Source organism: Cololabis saira, chromosome 6 (genome assembly GCF_033807715.1).
Source record: "Cololabis saira isolate AMF1-May2022 chromosome 6, fColSai1.1, whole genome shotgun sequence".
Classification (NCBI taxonomy): Eukaryota; Metazoa; Chordata; class Actinopteri; order Beloniformes; family Belonidae; genus Cololabis; species Cololabis saira.
In genome coordinates this window covers 18,728,225-18,743,187 of record NC_084592.1, presented here as the reverse complement: position 1 = coordinate 18,743,187, position 14,963 = coordinate 18,728,225, and the positions used below count along the sequence as shown (strand labels likewise).

At 41.2% G+C, this 14,963-nt stretch overlaps 1 protein-coding gene across 1 annotated transcript in view; it reads right to left on the bottom strand.

Annotated features, from left to right (window-relative positions):
* atp5mc3a (ATP synthase membrane subunit c locus 3a) overlaps positions 1 to 14,718 on the bottom strand; it is a 35,131-nt gene extending 20,413 nt beyond the window's left edge. The window contains exon 1 of the mRNA XM_061723497.1: positions 14,708 to 14,718. The gene's annotated coding sequence lies outside the window, so the exon portion shown is untranslated. The remainder of the gene's footprint in view (positions 1 to 14,707) is intronic.
* Between the last annotated feature and the right edge of the window lie 245 nt (positions 14,719 to 14,963).

The window sequence follows — 14,963 nt, the reverse complement described above, 5'->3', positions numbered from 1 at the left end:
AGTCGAAATGTCGAGATTAAAAAGGAAAGGAAAAAGGAAGAAAAAAAGAGAAAAAAAGAAGAAAAAAAAGAAGAAAAAGGAAAAAAAAGAAAAAAGAAAAAAAGGGAAAAAAAGGTCAAACATTTTTGAAAAAGCTCCAGGGAGCCACTAGGGCGGCGCTAAAGAGCCGCATGTGGCTCTAGAGCCGCGGGTTACCGACCTCTGAACTAACCCAACAGACCAGACCAGCACCATTCCTGCCACGCCAGCAGATGAAAGGAGAAGAAGACAGCAGAGAGGGACAGACGGACGGATGGAAGAACAAGTGCAACCCAACCAATACTAGAAGGGCCAAGACGGCCACCGCCCTCCGCCCACCACTAGTACCCAACCCGATAGGCAACACCAGGAAAGCCAGACAGCATCCCCTCACACACCAGGATGTACTAGCCAGCATCAAGCCAACACACCACCCTACCCAACAGAATGATGGAGATTACTTTTTAAGGTGGAACTTTATCTTGGAGACTTGTCACACAACTTATTTACTTAAGTGCTGTGACGAAATCCAAGATCACAAGGATGATATTAGAAACGCATCAGGACCTTTCCTTCCTCCTAATTAGGGCCCGAGCACTGACTGTGCGAAGGCCCCATTGTATCTGTAGGAATTTTTTTTTTTCTTCGTTTTTTTTTCTTCCTTCTTCCGACGAAATGAGGCCTTTTTGCCGCCCTAAACGTGCCCCAAAAGTCACCAAATTTTGCACGCAAGCCAGGCCTAGCGAAAAATTTGATATTTAATGGTTTGCATTAATGGGCGTGGCCTAATGGCTCAACAGCGCCCCCTAGAAAACTTCGTGCCTCAAGCCCCACAATATGGTTTGACGTACATGCACGCAAATCGTCACACACCTGTATCATGTCGCAACTTAAAGAAAAGTCTCTTGGCGCCATGGCCGAAACCGAACAGAAAGTCGGCCATTTTGAATTAATCGTGTAAATTTGGCGCAATTTATGCCATTTCTTTGGCCATTAATGCGGCCTGAACCGTAACGTGCACCCAGGTGTGTTATACATCAAAATGTGCGTCTCCATCCTGCGACGATGGGCATTACTTTTCTCAGTCAAATGCGTTACCGTGGCGACGCTAAAAAGCACGCCCTCCCTTCATCGGATTGGTCCATATTTGATAGTTCCTACTTTCTGCAATAACTTTTCAATGGTTTGACATAAAGAGTCGTGGGTGGTGTCATCGGACTCGGTTTTGAGTCCTTGACCTTTATTGGTGAAAATTGCACACGCGAGGGGCCGTTCATCGCTGCTTGCAGCTTAAATTTCAATTTATTACCCCAAATTAAACTGATTATTCATTTAGCCATCAGGTTATATGGGTTACCTTCTGTATGTGAGGAGCAGTGTCAACTGGAACCAAACCTGCAAGAAAGACAACCCCTCTGAAACAACCTCACAATAAAAGGTTTACACTATAGCAGAATAAATTGCCAAAGGAATCAATTTTTGACTTTTCACCTCCTTCTAAAAAGCGTTCCCTGACCCTGGCTCTTAAATTTACAGCTCTGCGTAGCCTCTATCAAAGTGTTTGTCAACAATGCATTTTGTAGAAAGTTTTAGTGTAACACACTGCTCATCATGACACATATGGATTTAATGGGCCCTTGAGTCCCCCTTATATATCTTACGTCGTTCATACAGGATAAATATCTGAGCTCTGGGTATAATAACACAGGAGAAGATTTGTGGATGAGACTGGCATTTCTAATCTTAGATCTATTAAAGTGCTTCCAAATGAATCATGAAAGCTGTCGATGTCACTGAAGGCTTGTTAGTTGGATCCTGGAGTCAATAACAATTTCTGTTGTGGTTAGTGAAAACGGTCACAGACTAGATTTTATTCATCAACTTATTTTTTAATATACAATTATAGTCTTTAATAAGAAATATATGCCAAATGAGCATGTACCTACCAGCTTTATTTAAAATTTGCTTCTCAAAGATGAGGAGACCTCATTGATAAATTATTCAGATAAAACGTAAACCTGTAACTTTAACCCCTTAAACTTGAGGTTAATGTGGAATGAAATTGGGTATGTTAAACTGAACAATACTTTACTACTCCACAAAAGGAAATATATTAATGCAGTAAAATATCAAGTAAGAAAATTAGTTGTTAGAGGAAAGAAAAAACAAGAAGAAAAAAAAAAACAGAAATAAAACAGAATAAATCATACCAGCAAGAACAAATCATTCTGGTTTAAATTCATATTTTTGTGGGAAAAAATGACCTTCTTTACTTGTTTGTTTTTCTGCAGATCTGAAAAAGTCATTTAACCACTGCGTTGTGCAGCAGATGTGTAGTATTGTCCGTAATGTTCAGCTTCTGTGAGTGATGTTGCAGCTCTGCACATGACATCAGGTAAAATTACACTCCACCACCACATACTGTAATTATACAAGATTATTCTGCAAAACTAGAAGACCTAAGCTTCCTCGAGAAGTAAACTCTTCTGTTTTTTTATGTAAAAACTAAAATTTTTCAACTTCAATCAAGTTTTAACAGTGAAGTCTGAGGTGGACAAAGTGAATAGAGAGGGCAAGAAAACAGTCCCTTGCATTGTTCCCGTACTGCTGACCACACTTGACTGAAAGACAAGCAGTCTTTCCATTTAGTAAACTGCGGTGAAATCTTCCAGATTTGTTTGCAATAATAAAAATGGGTTTTCTGAAGCATGTAAATCATGGCAACTCAAACATTTACCCTATGATGGCAAACAAATTGGAACAGGGAGGTACTTTCTTCCTCACTTACTTGGACATATAGTCTGTACTTAATAAAGGCACAGTAAGGGATTTCTGGATGAAACAAAACATCAACAAAACACACAGAATTGGGTGTCCCATCCTCCCTTGAGAGATCCCACCCCGTTATAAACAAGTCCCCGTCCTCCCTAACGTGGAAGAGCACAAGCCCTCCTCCCGTTGGTGGTTGGCTGGAGCAAAGTTTATTTGTTTAAATTTGAACAACAAATTTGAACAAGTGCCCACAAAACGACAAAAACACACAGGTTACCGTAATTTAACCCGACTCAACTTCCCTCGCTTCACTTACCTTCAGGCCCGAGGTGGCAAATAATACGCCTTGCGTTTACGTTACCCAAAACGTTAATCAGCGATTTTAGCGGGATCCAATCTAAAAACGAACACGGTTTGGGGTGCCACGCTGCCCCCTATCTGTTCGATTTGAGTTTATGGATCCAAGATTATGGAAACTGTGTTATAGTTTGCAAATTGTGTTGTTTTTTTTTAGGAATTGGAAAAAAGGCACTCTCCTAAAACATGAGCAGAATGAATTTGTGCACATTGTGTACATGTTTCCGGTGTTTAGTAGTTTAGTTTAGTAGTCCAAAACATTTCATAGATACAAACAAAATCTAACTTTTCTCCGATCACGTGCAGGGGTGCACATACATACTAATTATAATTAAAATGTAATAACATTAACCTATTGAATGGTACTCTATGTTGTTTCCACATTATACAGATACCATAAAAAAATGTGTTTTAAATATAAGGATAAAATAAATTTGAAATATAAAATATTGATCTGAATTGATAGGAATTTCTCATATTTATGATTCTGACTATGTTTCCTAAAATGTTAAAAGCTAAGTGGCTGCCACAACACAGATTGATGCAATTCATCAAATAACAAGCATAAGTTTGCATTGGGAGTTCGCCGGTGACTCCTGAGGAGGAATATCACTGATTCTGGTCTAGAACAGTGAGTTTATTTTGGGATGTCTCCCTTCTGACTGCAGTAAAGAGGTTGGATGGAAGCGTTCCTCTACATAGACAAACCTATGTAGAGAAACGCTTCCATCCAACCTCACGTCAAACCAATTTTCCTTTCCTCTTGAATGCTTTGTTGTTTAGACACAGCGTTAACTATATTAGTGACCCCTTTCTAGGCGGGTGCTCTGACACCCGTAAAATAAAATATGTGTACTTTTGCTCCACTTCAGTTGAAATGACCTCCATTACTGTGTCTGAAATGTTATTTTTTCTGCTTTTTTTCCTTTTTTTAAAAAACATGCATCATGTCCACAGGTGGACATACAGGATGCACTTTGATATAGTAATTATCCCCCATGTAAATGGGGATCCCTGGGTGGGGATTTATGCTAATTTATGACCCATCAAAGCAGGCTGGCAATTTGTGATTGATTGGCATTCGTGAGCATACGCATGTTCTCACAATCTAATCTAAGTTTTAGGTGGTGTGTGTGAATATGGAGTAGGATTTTAGAAAGAGGGCATTTTATGTGCAAAAATACAGTTTTATGAACATTTAATGAATTAGGTCTAATGTTTTTCACATCATTGACCTTCTCAGCTTGAGCTTGAACAGGTTGTCCAAGCAAAAAGGAAAAAAAAATGTTTTTTTCTTTGTGTTTGTTCTTTCCTAAGAACAAACACAACCCACAAACCAGGTTTCTTTTGAGAATCTGAGACTAGAGAACTACTCAAGCTGAGGATTTCCTTTAAAGCAGCACAGATGACTTTCTCCATAGCGGTGAGAGGCTGTTCAGTTAGCCCAGGGAGAGGGATCATGAGTACAATATTGACTTTAAATTACAGCAATAGCTGCTGTTCATGCTGTCTCAGGACCACACTGTGGATCAAACACAAAGATCAGGCCCGGATTACGCGGAAAGCCACTGACAAGCGCAGAGCCGCCTCTCTGCTGCAGCAGCACCAACGCTCACTCAGCACCGCCCAAATCTCACACTAAGCTCTACCCCGCCTTGCAACATGTAACACATACACCTTACACGCTCCTCATTTGGATTTCAAAGCCAAGATTGATTACCAAACCAAATAATCTAAGCTCAAGGCATATGGCGGTTGTCTGTATTTGTAGACTTTGTCCACATGGATCTATTCTGAGAACTTGCATTTCCTCCCCGACTCACACATTTGCTTACAGAACGCGGCCGTGTTCTTCTAACGTCTTTTAAATGGGCTTTTATTTTCCTTTTCTTGGACGTTAACCAGAAATAACAACGTCGGCGATATGTGCTGGGATTCACAGTCTCTGCTCAGGGAGGAGTGGAAGAGATGACTGCTGTGATAAATGATTATTGCCTGTGCCTGGCCTGACAAAGAAACTGCAGAGCGATCTGCATATGTGCCATCCTTTCCCTATCATTAGGTGTAATTGGGGCTCATGGTGAGGCATGTTCTTTGTCCGGTGTGGAAGTCTCAGGGATGAAGCTGCGACTCGCTAACAGAACGAGCCACGGTGGGAGACGTGTCCAGACCTACTGCTACAGTAATAATACAACCCACTAATGTCACAGTCCTGGCCCGAACGGGTAGTCAACAGACATGTGCATATGTCCAATCCTTCCAAGTTTAATTTCAAGCCACGTCTGTTGTCATGTCGTACAACCCCTTTTTTGATGTCAGTTGTGTGCACGCAGGGCTCGTTATTGGCATCTGCCCGAGGAAGCCGGAGCCCGCTCCCTCACTATAAACACAGTACTGATTACAGTGCTGCTCATTAGCTGTAATGGGAATGAATGTTGAATTTACAGCATTGTGGAACAAGGTTACAACAGGCTCATGAGCTGTAATATTTATGCAGCACATCCCGCAGCACTATTAGTCATCGTTAAGAATTTCCAAACATGCTATATACAGTGTGTTGAGACTAAACTGGAATAGCAATATTAAAAGTGGAGGGGTAAATGCGTGTCCTTGTTTCTCACCCAGACATTTCAAATCCCCATATGCACCCATATAATGTGGTGGAGTAACTTCTGGCAGCATCGGAAACTCAGTCTTTGTTTCGTGACCTCCGTCTGTATATCCTTTCCCCTCCTTTGAATCAAAGCACCCCCCCCCACCCAATGCCGTCTTTAGCATTTAGAATTAATTGCACAGTTATCCTCAAATTAATTCCTAACTGTTTTACAACACACACAGAGAAAAGGGCAAACCAATTATTATTCTGTTTTCACCTTACAGAGAGGGATATTATGCAAATGATCTTCCCTACATGAGAAGGAAAAGGGTTTTTATTTTCCTCGGCAGATGCTGCTTAGACAGTCTAGCGTTCTGTGGGGGGACAGGAAGTGGGGCTGCTGAGAAGATCTGATCGCCCCACCTGGCTTCCTACCGACTCCATATCTGAGCAATAATAGAAAACACACTGATTAATTATTCATTTCTGAGAATTGTTTGTTCTATATCTCGTGCCGGACAACTAAGGTTAAAAGGAATGTTCCAAGCAATGTCTGGAAGTATTTACAACTTCTGTGCTTACGAGCTGGAGGTGTTTCTTGATGGAAGACAAAAGTCCCCTGAGCTAGCCAGCCTTGAAAAAATGTTTTATTTGCTTCTTTCCCAGGAAATGAATACATATTAAGATGAAGCAGCGGACCTGTGAGCCAGACGTCATGATGTGACTGACAGGAGAGCGAGGAGCAACGCTCGGTTTCAAAGAGCACGGGGGCGTCTCACCTCTCTAGGATGGGTTTTTTGCACTTTTGACCACAGCGAGTGTTTATTAATCTGAGACCTTGAGACTTCAAAGAAGTTGCTAAGTTAAAGAAAAAAAGAAGAAAAAAAAAGCAAGGAAAAAAATACAGCAGAGACACACTGCACCTCCAACTTCTTAACAGTCAAGAACCATACTGCTTTGTGGGCTGATTTAAAAACAGCTTCTTCTTCCAAGGTGGAACAAACAAAAGCTTTAATGAGCTGTAATGATGAGTTAAGGTCAAAACACTTATCATCTTTACAAATCAGGAGAAGATGTGCACATGGAAATCAGCTCCCATGAGTATCCATCATCACCTCAAAAAACTGCATGCGGTGGCACAGCTCCAGGTGCTCCAGCAAATTGGGCTTTTCGACGTGGAATGGATCAAACGTCAGCTCAATATCCATTATTCTCTCCAACTGTGATCTGCTGCGGCTCTGTGAGTGGGTGAGGGTAATTGTGTACCTCATTGTGCATGTGTTTTGGGCCAAACTTAATCATAATGTCAGGCTGTTAATAAAAGGTTATTAAAGGAACAAAGATCCAGGTTTTACATATGTTAGGCATGGGGAGGTCTCGGGAACCCCTGTCTCTGAGGTAAACACGGACCCTCTTGACAAATGATGCTCATGCTGAGATCAGATAGTTAACAAGAGATCCCCTTATTAACCGGGTCCGCATGGATAATTGGCACTTGAGCCTCACATTCTGAATCTGGCCTGAGCAGTGTCATTTATCACCAACGAGAGCATGCTGTCAGGGCTCCGTAATAAGATGCGGTAACTGATGAATCAAGATTAGGCAGCTAGATTGAGAACGAAGCAGGAGAAAATGGGCCACGGCTATGTCGGAAGGGCTCGGCTTAATATTCATAATATGAAAGTGGTGTTATTCTTTACCGAGAGGGATCTTTCCAACGGCACATCTCCAGTGTGTAAAGTAGCTCCAGCTTTGCAGCATCATTATGAGGAGGTTTAGTCAAATCTGTGGCATCCTATAGATTTAAGCATCCCTTATCAAAATATCTGATATCTTTAGAATCTTAGTTCATGCAGCCTGTTTTATATCAATCGGATGGCAAGGTTACTCTGACTATTTTTCCAACTATTTTTGTCTTAAGCATCATTAATTTGCAGATTGATTGCAAATATAAGTTCCAGCACCAAGTCCCCACCGATTCAGTTGCAAAGCCACAATAGGTACAAGTTATGAGGCTCGAATAGATGTCACTGCTGTCTTGGATTTAGTTTTAGATATAGTTTTCAGTTTCAGAGAAACCAGCTTTTATTACACACTTCAACCAGAATTAGTTAAACAACAAAGATGCTCATCATGATTATCGCACATTTACAAGTAAATAAAGCAAAATAGTCAGAAAATAGCATTTTCTCATCAGAGTACCATAATTATTTGGATTTATATCGGCATCCAAGGCTTCCAGTGGCCGGTCATCGGTAATGCGGTGTGAGATGCCTGTATGTGTGTGATATAGGGGAGCGTGTGTGTGTTCAGCATCCTTCCATTTGTCTCACTGGTATATAAGTGCAGTTAATTACAGATGATGGGCTAGTGATCAGCTGCAGGTATGGGAGCCACCTTAGGCCTCGCCCAGCCACGCAGCAGCGCTGCCGTGCTCTGTCAGGCTACTTTGGCAGTATCTCCTTTCCTGAAGTCTCCAGCTGTCCAGTGGGGTGCGCCAAGTCACAGCAGGAGTGCCTGCCTCTCCGTCTATGGCCCCTCTCTTTTTGGAGTGTGAGGTGTGTGTGAGTGTGTGTGTTTGGGGGGGGGTGTGTGTGTGTGGGGTCCTCTCTGCACTCACATTGCTCACTAGCAGAAGGAGCACGCTGCCAGCACCCAGCATGTCCGCCCACACGCCCCTGCCCTGCCGGTTAGACCTCACGGTTGGAGGAGATGATGGAGAGAATCTGGGATCTAGGAGGGGGGTGGATCCAGAGGAATCTGAGGGAAAAACAAACAGAAGCCCGGAAGCTTTGCCTCCATCCCACAAGCCGAGCCTCGGACAGCCCGACCTGATATGGTAGTCTGAATCTCCTTGTCGGGTTTATTAGGGGGGTAGCAGGAAGGGTGTTAGTGTGAAATGGCAGCTGAGATTTGCTCGGTATGATATTATCACTCCCCACCTCTTTAATGCACTCAGCATTCTACAGGCTTTTTTTTTCTTTTTATCAGAGATGTTTAACATTTATCCTGTTGCTCTTAAATTCTTAACTAAAATTGAGAATGACATTAAAGGCTTAATACCTGGAAACTCAAATGTATCCAAAAAAATAAGACAGAACATAAAGTAACTTACTTATGCAAATGTGATTCTAAATCCAAACATAACTTTGTACTACATACGCTAAGAGTGTTAAAATATTTGCATCATTAGTGAAATAAGTGATTCCTTGCACACAAAGAAAAAAAAAAAGATTCCTTGAATACTCATGACGCGCAAGGGCGCCCGACTAAAGCTGAACTGTAACGTGCAACAGAAAGATAACGGTAATCATCAGCTTTGGGGCAAATTCTCAACAATAAATCGTCAACCATATAGAAATAAGTAGGTCTCATTACCACTAGGTGGTATTACGTGCATGTGCCCACAGGGGGCTCTAGTGTACCACAGATTTTACTGCCCGGAGTCCGTTAACTGCAGCTCAGAGACCACAGCTACTGATTGTGTTGAGGGTAGACCTTTTGAACCACCGTGTTATACGATTGATGCAAACATTAACAAAGCTTATGCAGGAATCACAATATAAACAGGCTGTAATGTGCAAATTAATGTGCAAAACAATGTAATTATAGCAAAAACAAATATAATTGTGCTGATGATGTAATGAAACTCTGCATCAAAACGGCACAAAAAGGGTGAAAAGCCCAAGTAAAGCCTTATCTCAGAACTCATATATATCTATGTATATATATGTATGTGTGTGTGTGTCTGTGTGAGAGTGTGCGTGTGCACGTCTGTATGAAATTCCAAGGTGGTGAACAGTACTTGATGAGCTAGCTCTGGAGACCTCTGAATTTTAATGATGTTGGAGATGATATTGTGTGTCCTTCAGCTTGTTATACTGACACAAGCACTCCATAAATCATCATACCTAGCTATCGTAAAATCAATACCAAACTGCTACCTCAGCGCTAACCCGTAATAAGTTTTTCAGCCATCTAACAGCTTAAACTTTGCTGTAATGCTGTTCGACCTATAGGTTAAGATCAGAGCATGCTTAATTTGTTTTGTAATAGAGACTTTCTAATCCTTAATGAAGCGCCTATTAGGGAGGCTTTTGTTGGCACATTGGTGATCAGTTGGTGGAACAGCCACTGCAATTAAGTTTGAATCTTTGTCCTGGAGGAAAAAAAGAAAAAGGAAAATAAAAAAAAGGGGTTGGGGGGGTGGGAAAAAAGGAAGCTTGAGTGGTCAATAAATGTTAATCCAGTCAGAACTCGTCTGTGTCTTTGAAAAGGACTCATGGTGGGTTTTTTTTTTTCTTTCAATACACGCACTTGTTTCATCCTCCTCCTAAGAGAGGCTATCCCTTAAGGATGCTGCCACTGATCCTGAGACCAGACTACCACTCACTAATAAGAGTCCATGTGTAAGCAATATTGTTCACATTAAATTCATTATTAGTGAGCTCTCTGTAAAACATAAGCCATAAATACACCCGGAGAAATAAACGGATAGCTCCAGTTTTCCATAGTAAAGAGGAAATAATGGGGCTCCCTTTAGGTTTATAGTTATAAGGTGAAATAAATTCTTTACGGCTCAACAAAGCAGTGCATTACTCCTTTCATTTTAGTATTCTTTCTGCGCCCAAATGATCCATGCATGCTTTGTTCGAGCTGCAACCGAGATGCAAATAACAACAGAAAACGCAAAAATGACAAGCCTCATGTAACCTTGTGGGGTTTGTTTTTTCAGAATGATAGCTATAACTGGGGCAGCATTTTCTGAGACACACAACATATGTAAAAGCTTTTGCACAAGAGAGAAGCCATTGCCACAATTTCTGAAGCGTAAACAGCCCATGAAAGTCAAATGGATATGTGGCATAATCTGACACGGCGAGTCGCTGCTTCAAAAACAGCCCTAACAAACCACGAATCCAGACAGCAACGACAATGGTTGCATGTTTTTAAATGTGCCACAGGTGATCAAGTCGCCATATTAGTCTAATTCAATTAGAGCGGTGTCTTTTTGGGGACAAAATGAAACTCTTTGTGTTTCTGTTTTTCATAAAAACTGGTAATAATCAAAGATTAGCCCAACAATCATATATTTCATGAATGCCAGCTCGTGCGCAGAGTTTTAAAAGGGATGGGTCACCAGCCCAAAAATGTAAGCATGAACAATTAAGTGATCTTGCACCACCGTCAGCCTGTTATTCATGTTGTTGGGGGGGTTTTTTTTGCGTAAGGGGAACACTCCTGTACTCGTGGATGTTGGGGACACTGACTTTTGCAGTGATTTACACACCGTATGACGTGGTGACCAGTTGTCAGAGGTCTTGCTGGCTTTCAGTGAAACATCTGCTGATTACACAGCATGCGGAGCAGCAGGAAGATGATCGAGCCTCCACAACTGAAGAATATTTGCTTTGTGCTGCAGCAAGTGGCCGGTAATAATGGGATGTTTATCCAGAAAAAAACACAAGACAATAAAAGACTTTGAGAGTATAACTGTTGAGAGTCACATTATTCAGCCTGGGACTGTATCTGAGTTGTATTTTGTTAAAGGAAAAAAAAAAAAGAAAAACAATCAAGGAAGAACATTTTCTAAGAGATTTTATTTTTCTTGACACTTTCTGCCTCTAATTCTAATGCAGAAATAAATTATTCATCCGACACCTGCAGTCAAGGTGTGTTGACTGAAGAAGAAATTAACCTCAAAACATAGATGTGTTTTATATTCATATTTTCTTTATTCTTTATTAAATGAGAAAAGGAATAATGTTATACATTTAGAGCAGACTTATTTATTTGCAGTTGAAATTTTGTCCAGTGACACATAATCTAAATTGGGAGTTAAATGAATTTGTCAAAGTTCTTGAGAAAAGTATTTCTGTTTCCTTCAACTAATATTTCTATGAAAACATCATAATGGTTTCTCTTAAATAATAATAATAGTAAGAATAACTTAATCAACTTGGATAATTATTAATTAAATGTTATCACCAATCAAAGTGCTAGGAAACATGCAAGTATGTCGGTTTTCTTTTCCTTTTTAAATTTAATGTTGAATTTATTTAAGTATACATTTAGTTTTTTAACAGGTTATTAATTGAATAATAGTTATATTTATTTTTCATGTCTCTGGCTAAAGATATTTACTCATGCTCCCGTTCAGTGACAAGATCAAAGAAATAGTTCCACTTCCACCAGATAAAAATGTCCAACTGATGCACTTTTCATGTGTTATCGTGAGTCACGACCGCAAAAACACAATAAATATCTGGAGGTGAAGGATCGTTTCTGCAACATCTTCAATGTTTCGTCGGCTCGTGGAAATGGACCATCGAGCCCGATTGAAAGAAAGATGTCGACGCAACCACGTCGCGGACAAGTCTTTTATTCAAATATTGGGGTAAAGTGGATCAGCCTGGTATATTGCGAGGCTGTCAGGGCCTCCCGTGTGGCTCTGATGGGGCTGTTAGGGACTGGCAAGGCCAGAATGGGGCAGGGGGTGAGGGGAGGGGAGCACTTACTCATAAGGCCAGAGCTGGAATCCGTCAGTGTGGGCGAGCCGGGTCATCTGCAGCGTGACCTGCCACCTCTCACGGAGCTGTGAAAAGTGCAGTCCGACCCCAGAGCTGAGCAGTTGTCCCTCACTGTCACAAGTCTGCGTCATCTAAATGGAGACCTCCTATGACCATCTCATGATTCTGTTTTTTAGTGTCTATACATTCCACTTGTAAGACATCAGCTTGTTAATTATTATGAGTTTGGTTGAAATTCAGGTAAAAATAAAAAGACAAGAAGAAAAGAATCTGGTTATGCAATGCAAATGAACCAAAATAGGACATCCAAGGTTGGATAAAAACATTCCTATGCCTTTTAATTTAACCCCGGGGGCAGCATCGACTGCTTTAGAAAGCACGGGTGCAGTTTTTCACGAGTGTATGATCTGCCAAAAAGTCCAGTCTCGCCCTTTGTTGAGCATCTACTGAGAAAGAAGCAGGACTAATAAAGGTCTCTTTATGATGAGGCTCCTGCACACAGAAGCACACACACAAAAAAAACAACTTAAAAGAAATATCTATCAGGAGGTGGGAATTACGCTGCCCTGTGCTGGGATGGGAAAAATGAAGCAGGCATTTCTGAGCTTGCCGGCAACATAACCTTCAGAAACATCCTATTTTTCATTAGAGTTGTGTCAGCCAGCTATGCCTTTAATAACATTCATCCCTGTACCAAGGAGAGGATAACTCAAGCTTTAGGCACATAATGAATGGGAGAACAGGCCCTGGTGCTGTTAAGAACAGGAGGGCTTGCCAAACAGGCAGAGTTGCACTGCTGCACTCGTGCCGAGCCTTTCACAGCACGGCATCCTCCTGTTTTAACGCCATGCAAATGAACAGTCAGAGGCTTCCTGAGGTGGCTCTCTAATATGGCCTGTTAATTACTGTCATTAAAGCAGGGGCTGGAAAGCAATACTAACAAGCCAGCGTCCTCATGATCTCTGCATTTGAAAGTCATTTAGGTGATAAAAAAAAAAAAAAACACGCCACAACACCGGTAAGAAAACTGCAAAACGGCTAAATTTGCTGACAGGGTGGAAATATTTATGCTGAGTCTCAGCAGCCCGCTTGGTGATAGATGCATTCTTGACACAGTCTTAGACTGTTTAGACTTAAGAAATAATGAGTATCAATGTCCCGGGCGTGGAATATGCAAAGATGAAAGAGGCGCTGTGTGGGTGTAATTAAGGGAAGGAAAGACAGGAGCAGCTTCTGAACGGAGTGACCCGACATGATCAGGTTCTTATCGCTGTCATCTTCCTGCTGAAACATGGCCAGAAATGTCCAGGGTGTGCTTTGACAAATCTGACGTTATGTCTTATCAAGTCGTGCAGCACAAACATAGTCCAGAGACAGTTTTCTGCAGTTTATCTTGGTTTAGCTCAGGGGTCGGCAACCCGCGGCTCTAGAGCCGCATGCGGCTCTTTAGAGCCACCCTAGTGGCTCCTACAGCTTTTTCAAAAATGTTTGACCTTTTTTTTCTTTTTTTTTTCTTCTTTTTTCCCTTTTTTCTTCCTTTTTCCCTTTCCTTTTTAATCGCGACATTTCAACTTTTTTCTCGAAATTTTGACTTTTTTCTCAACATTTCAACTTTTTTCTCAACATTTCGACTTTTTTCTCGAAATTTTGATTTTTTTCCTCAAAATTTCGACTTTTTTCTCAACATTTCGACTTTTTTCTCGAAGTGCATAATGAAAAAAAAAATCTCCCCCCAGTTCTAACTAATATAGAAACATGCAGCATGTGTTGCCTTCATTCTAAGGCTGATACAAGACTTTTCATTTTTTGTGGCTCCAGACACATTTGTTTTTTGCGTTTTTGGTCCAATACGGCTCTTTCAACATTTTAGGTTGCCGACCCCTGGTTTAGTTGAACAACATACCATAATGTATCAAGCATGTGGGTGGCTCTGGAAAAAAAAACAACAAAAACGACAGTTTTTGTTTAAAGAACAACTGGATTGGTTTTCACTGCATCATTACAGCCACGGGGGGGTGCGGGCATTCGTTGTTCCTTCAGTCAAGTAAAGTATTTTGTTTTACAAATGCCCTCTGGCAATTCACACTTCCTACATCAGAAGAGGAGAGAAAAATGTTTCTCATACTTCAGAGAGCAAACCAAAATATACCCTATTATGTCTGTGATGCATCAAATCCCTCGTGTGGGCATGAATTTAGTTTCCCCTCTAAAAACTGGAGGGTGACGTGGTCAATGTATTCAACGCTACAAGGCCACTTCCGAGCTGAGACAGAGGACTTTTCTCTGCTTTTCGCTACCCTGTCTCAGCTTCACTTTTCCACTCTCATTTTCTTCCCTGTTTCTCAAACGTCTGTGCTGTTGAGGACAAATCAAAAGCTCTATTATACTAATGTAACACTGAGCAGACTGTGAGGTGGCTGTGGGGATAATGAGGGACTGCAGAGATGTGAAACAGACAGACTGAAATGGATAATTAGGACAGAAAGTTTCTGCGATGCCAATGACACTCTACAGGAAATAGGATCATTAAGTCCTATATGAAATCCCCGTACAGCGTATCTATATAAAACTGTTCGTCCAGTTCACTCTTTTCATTACAACTTTTCATTTCATTACGACCAAGTTCCGCTCAACTCAAGGTGCAGCCCTTACCTCTGTTTCAGAGAAATGTCAGGATGTAGGTAACAGTC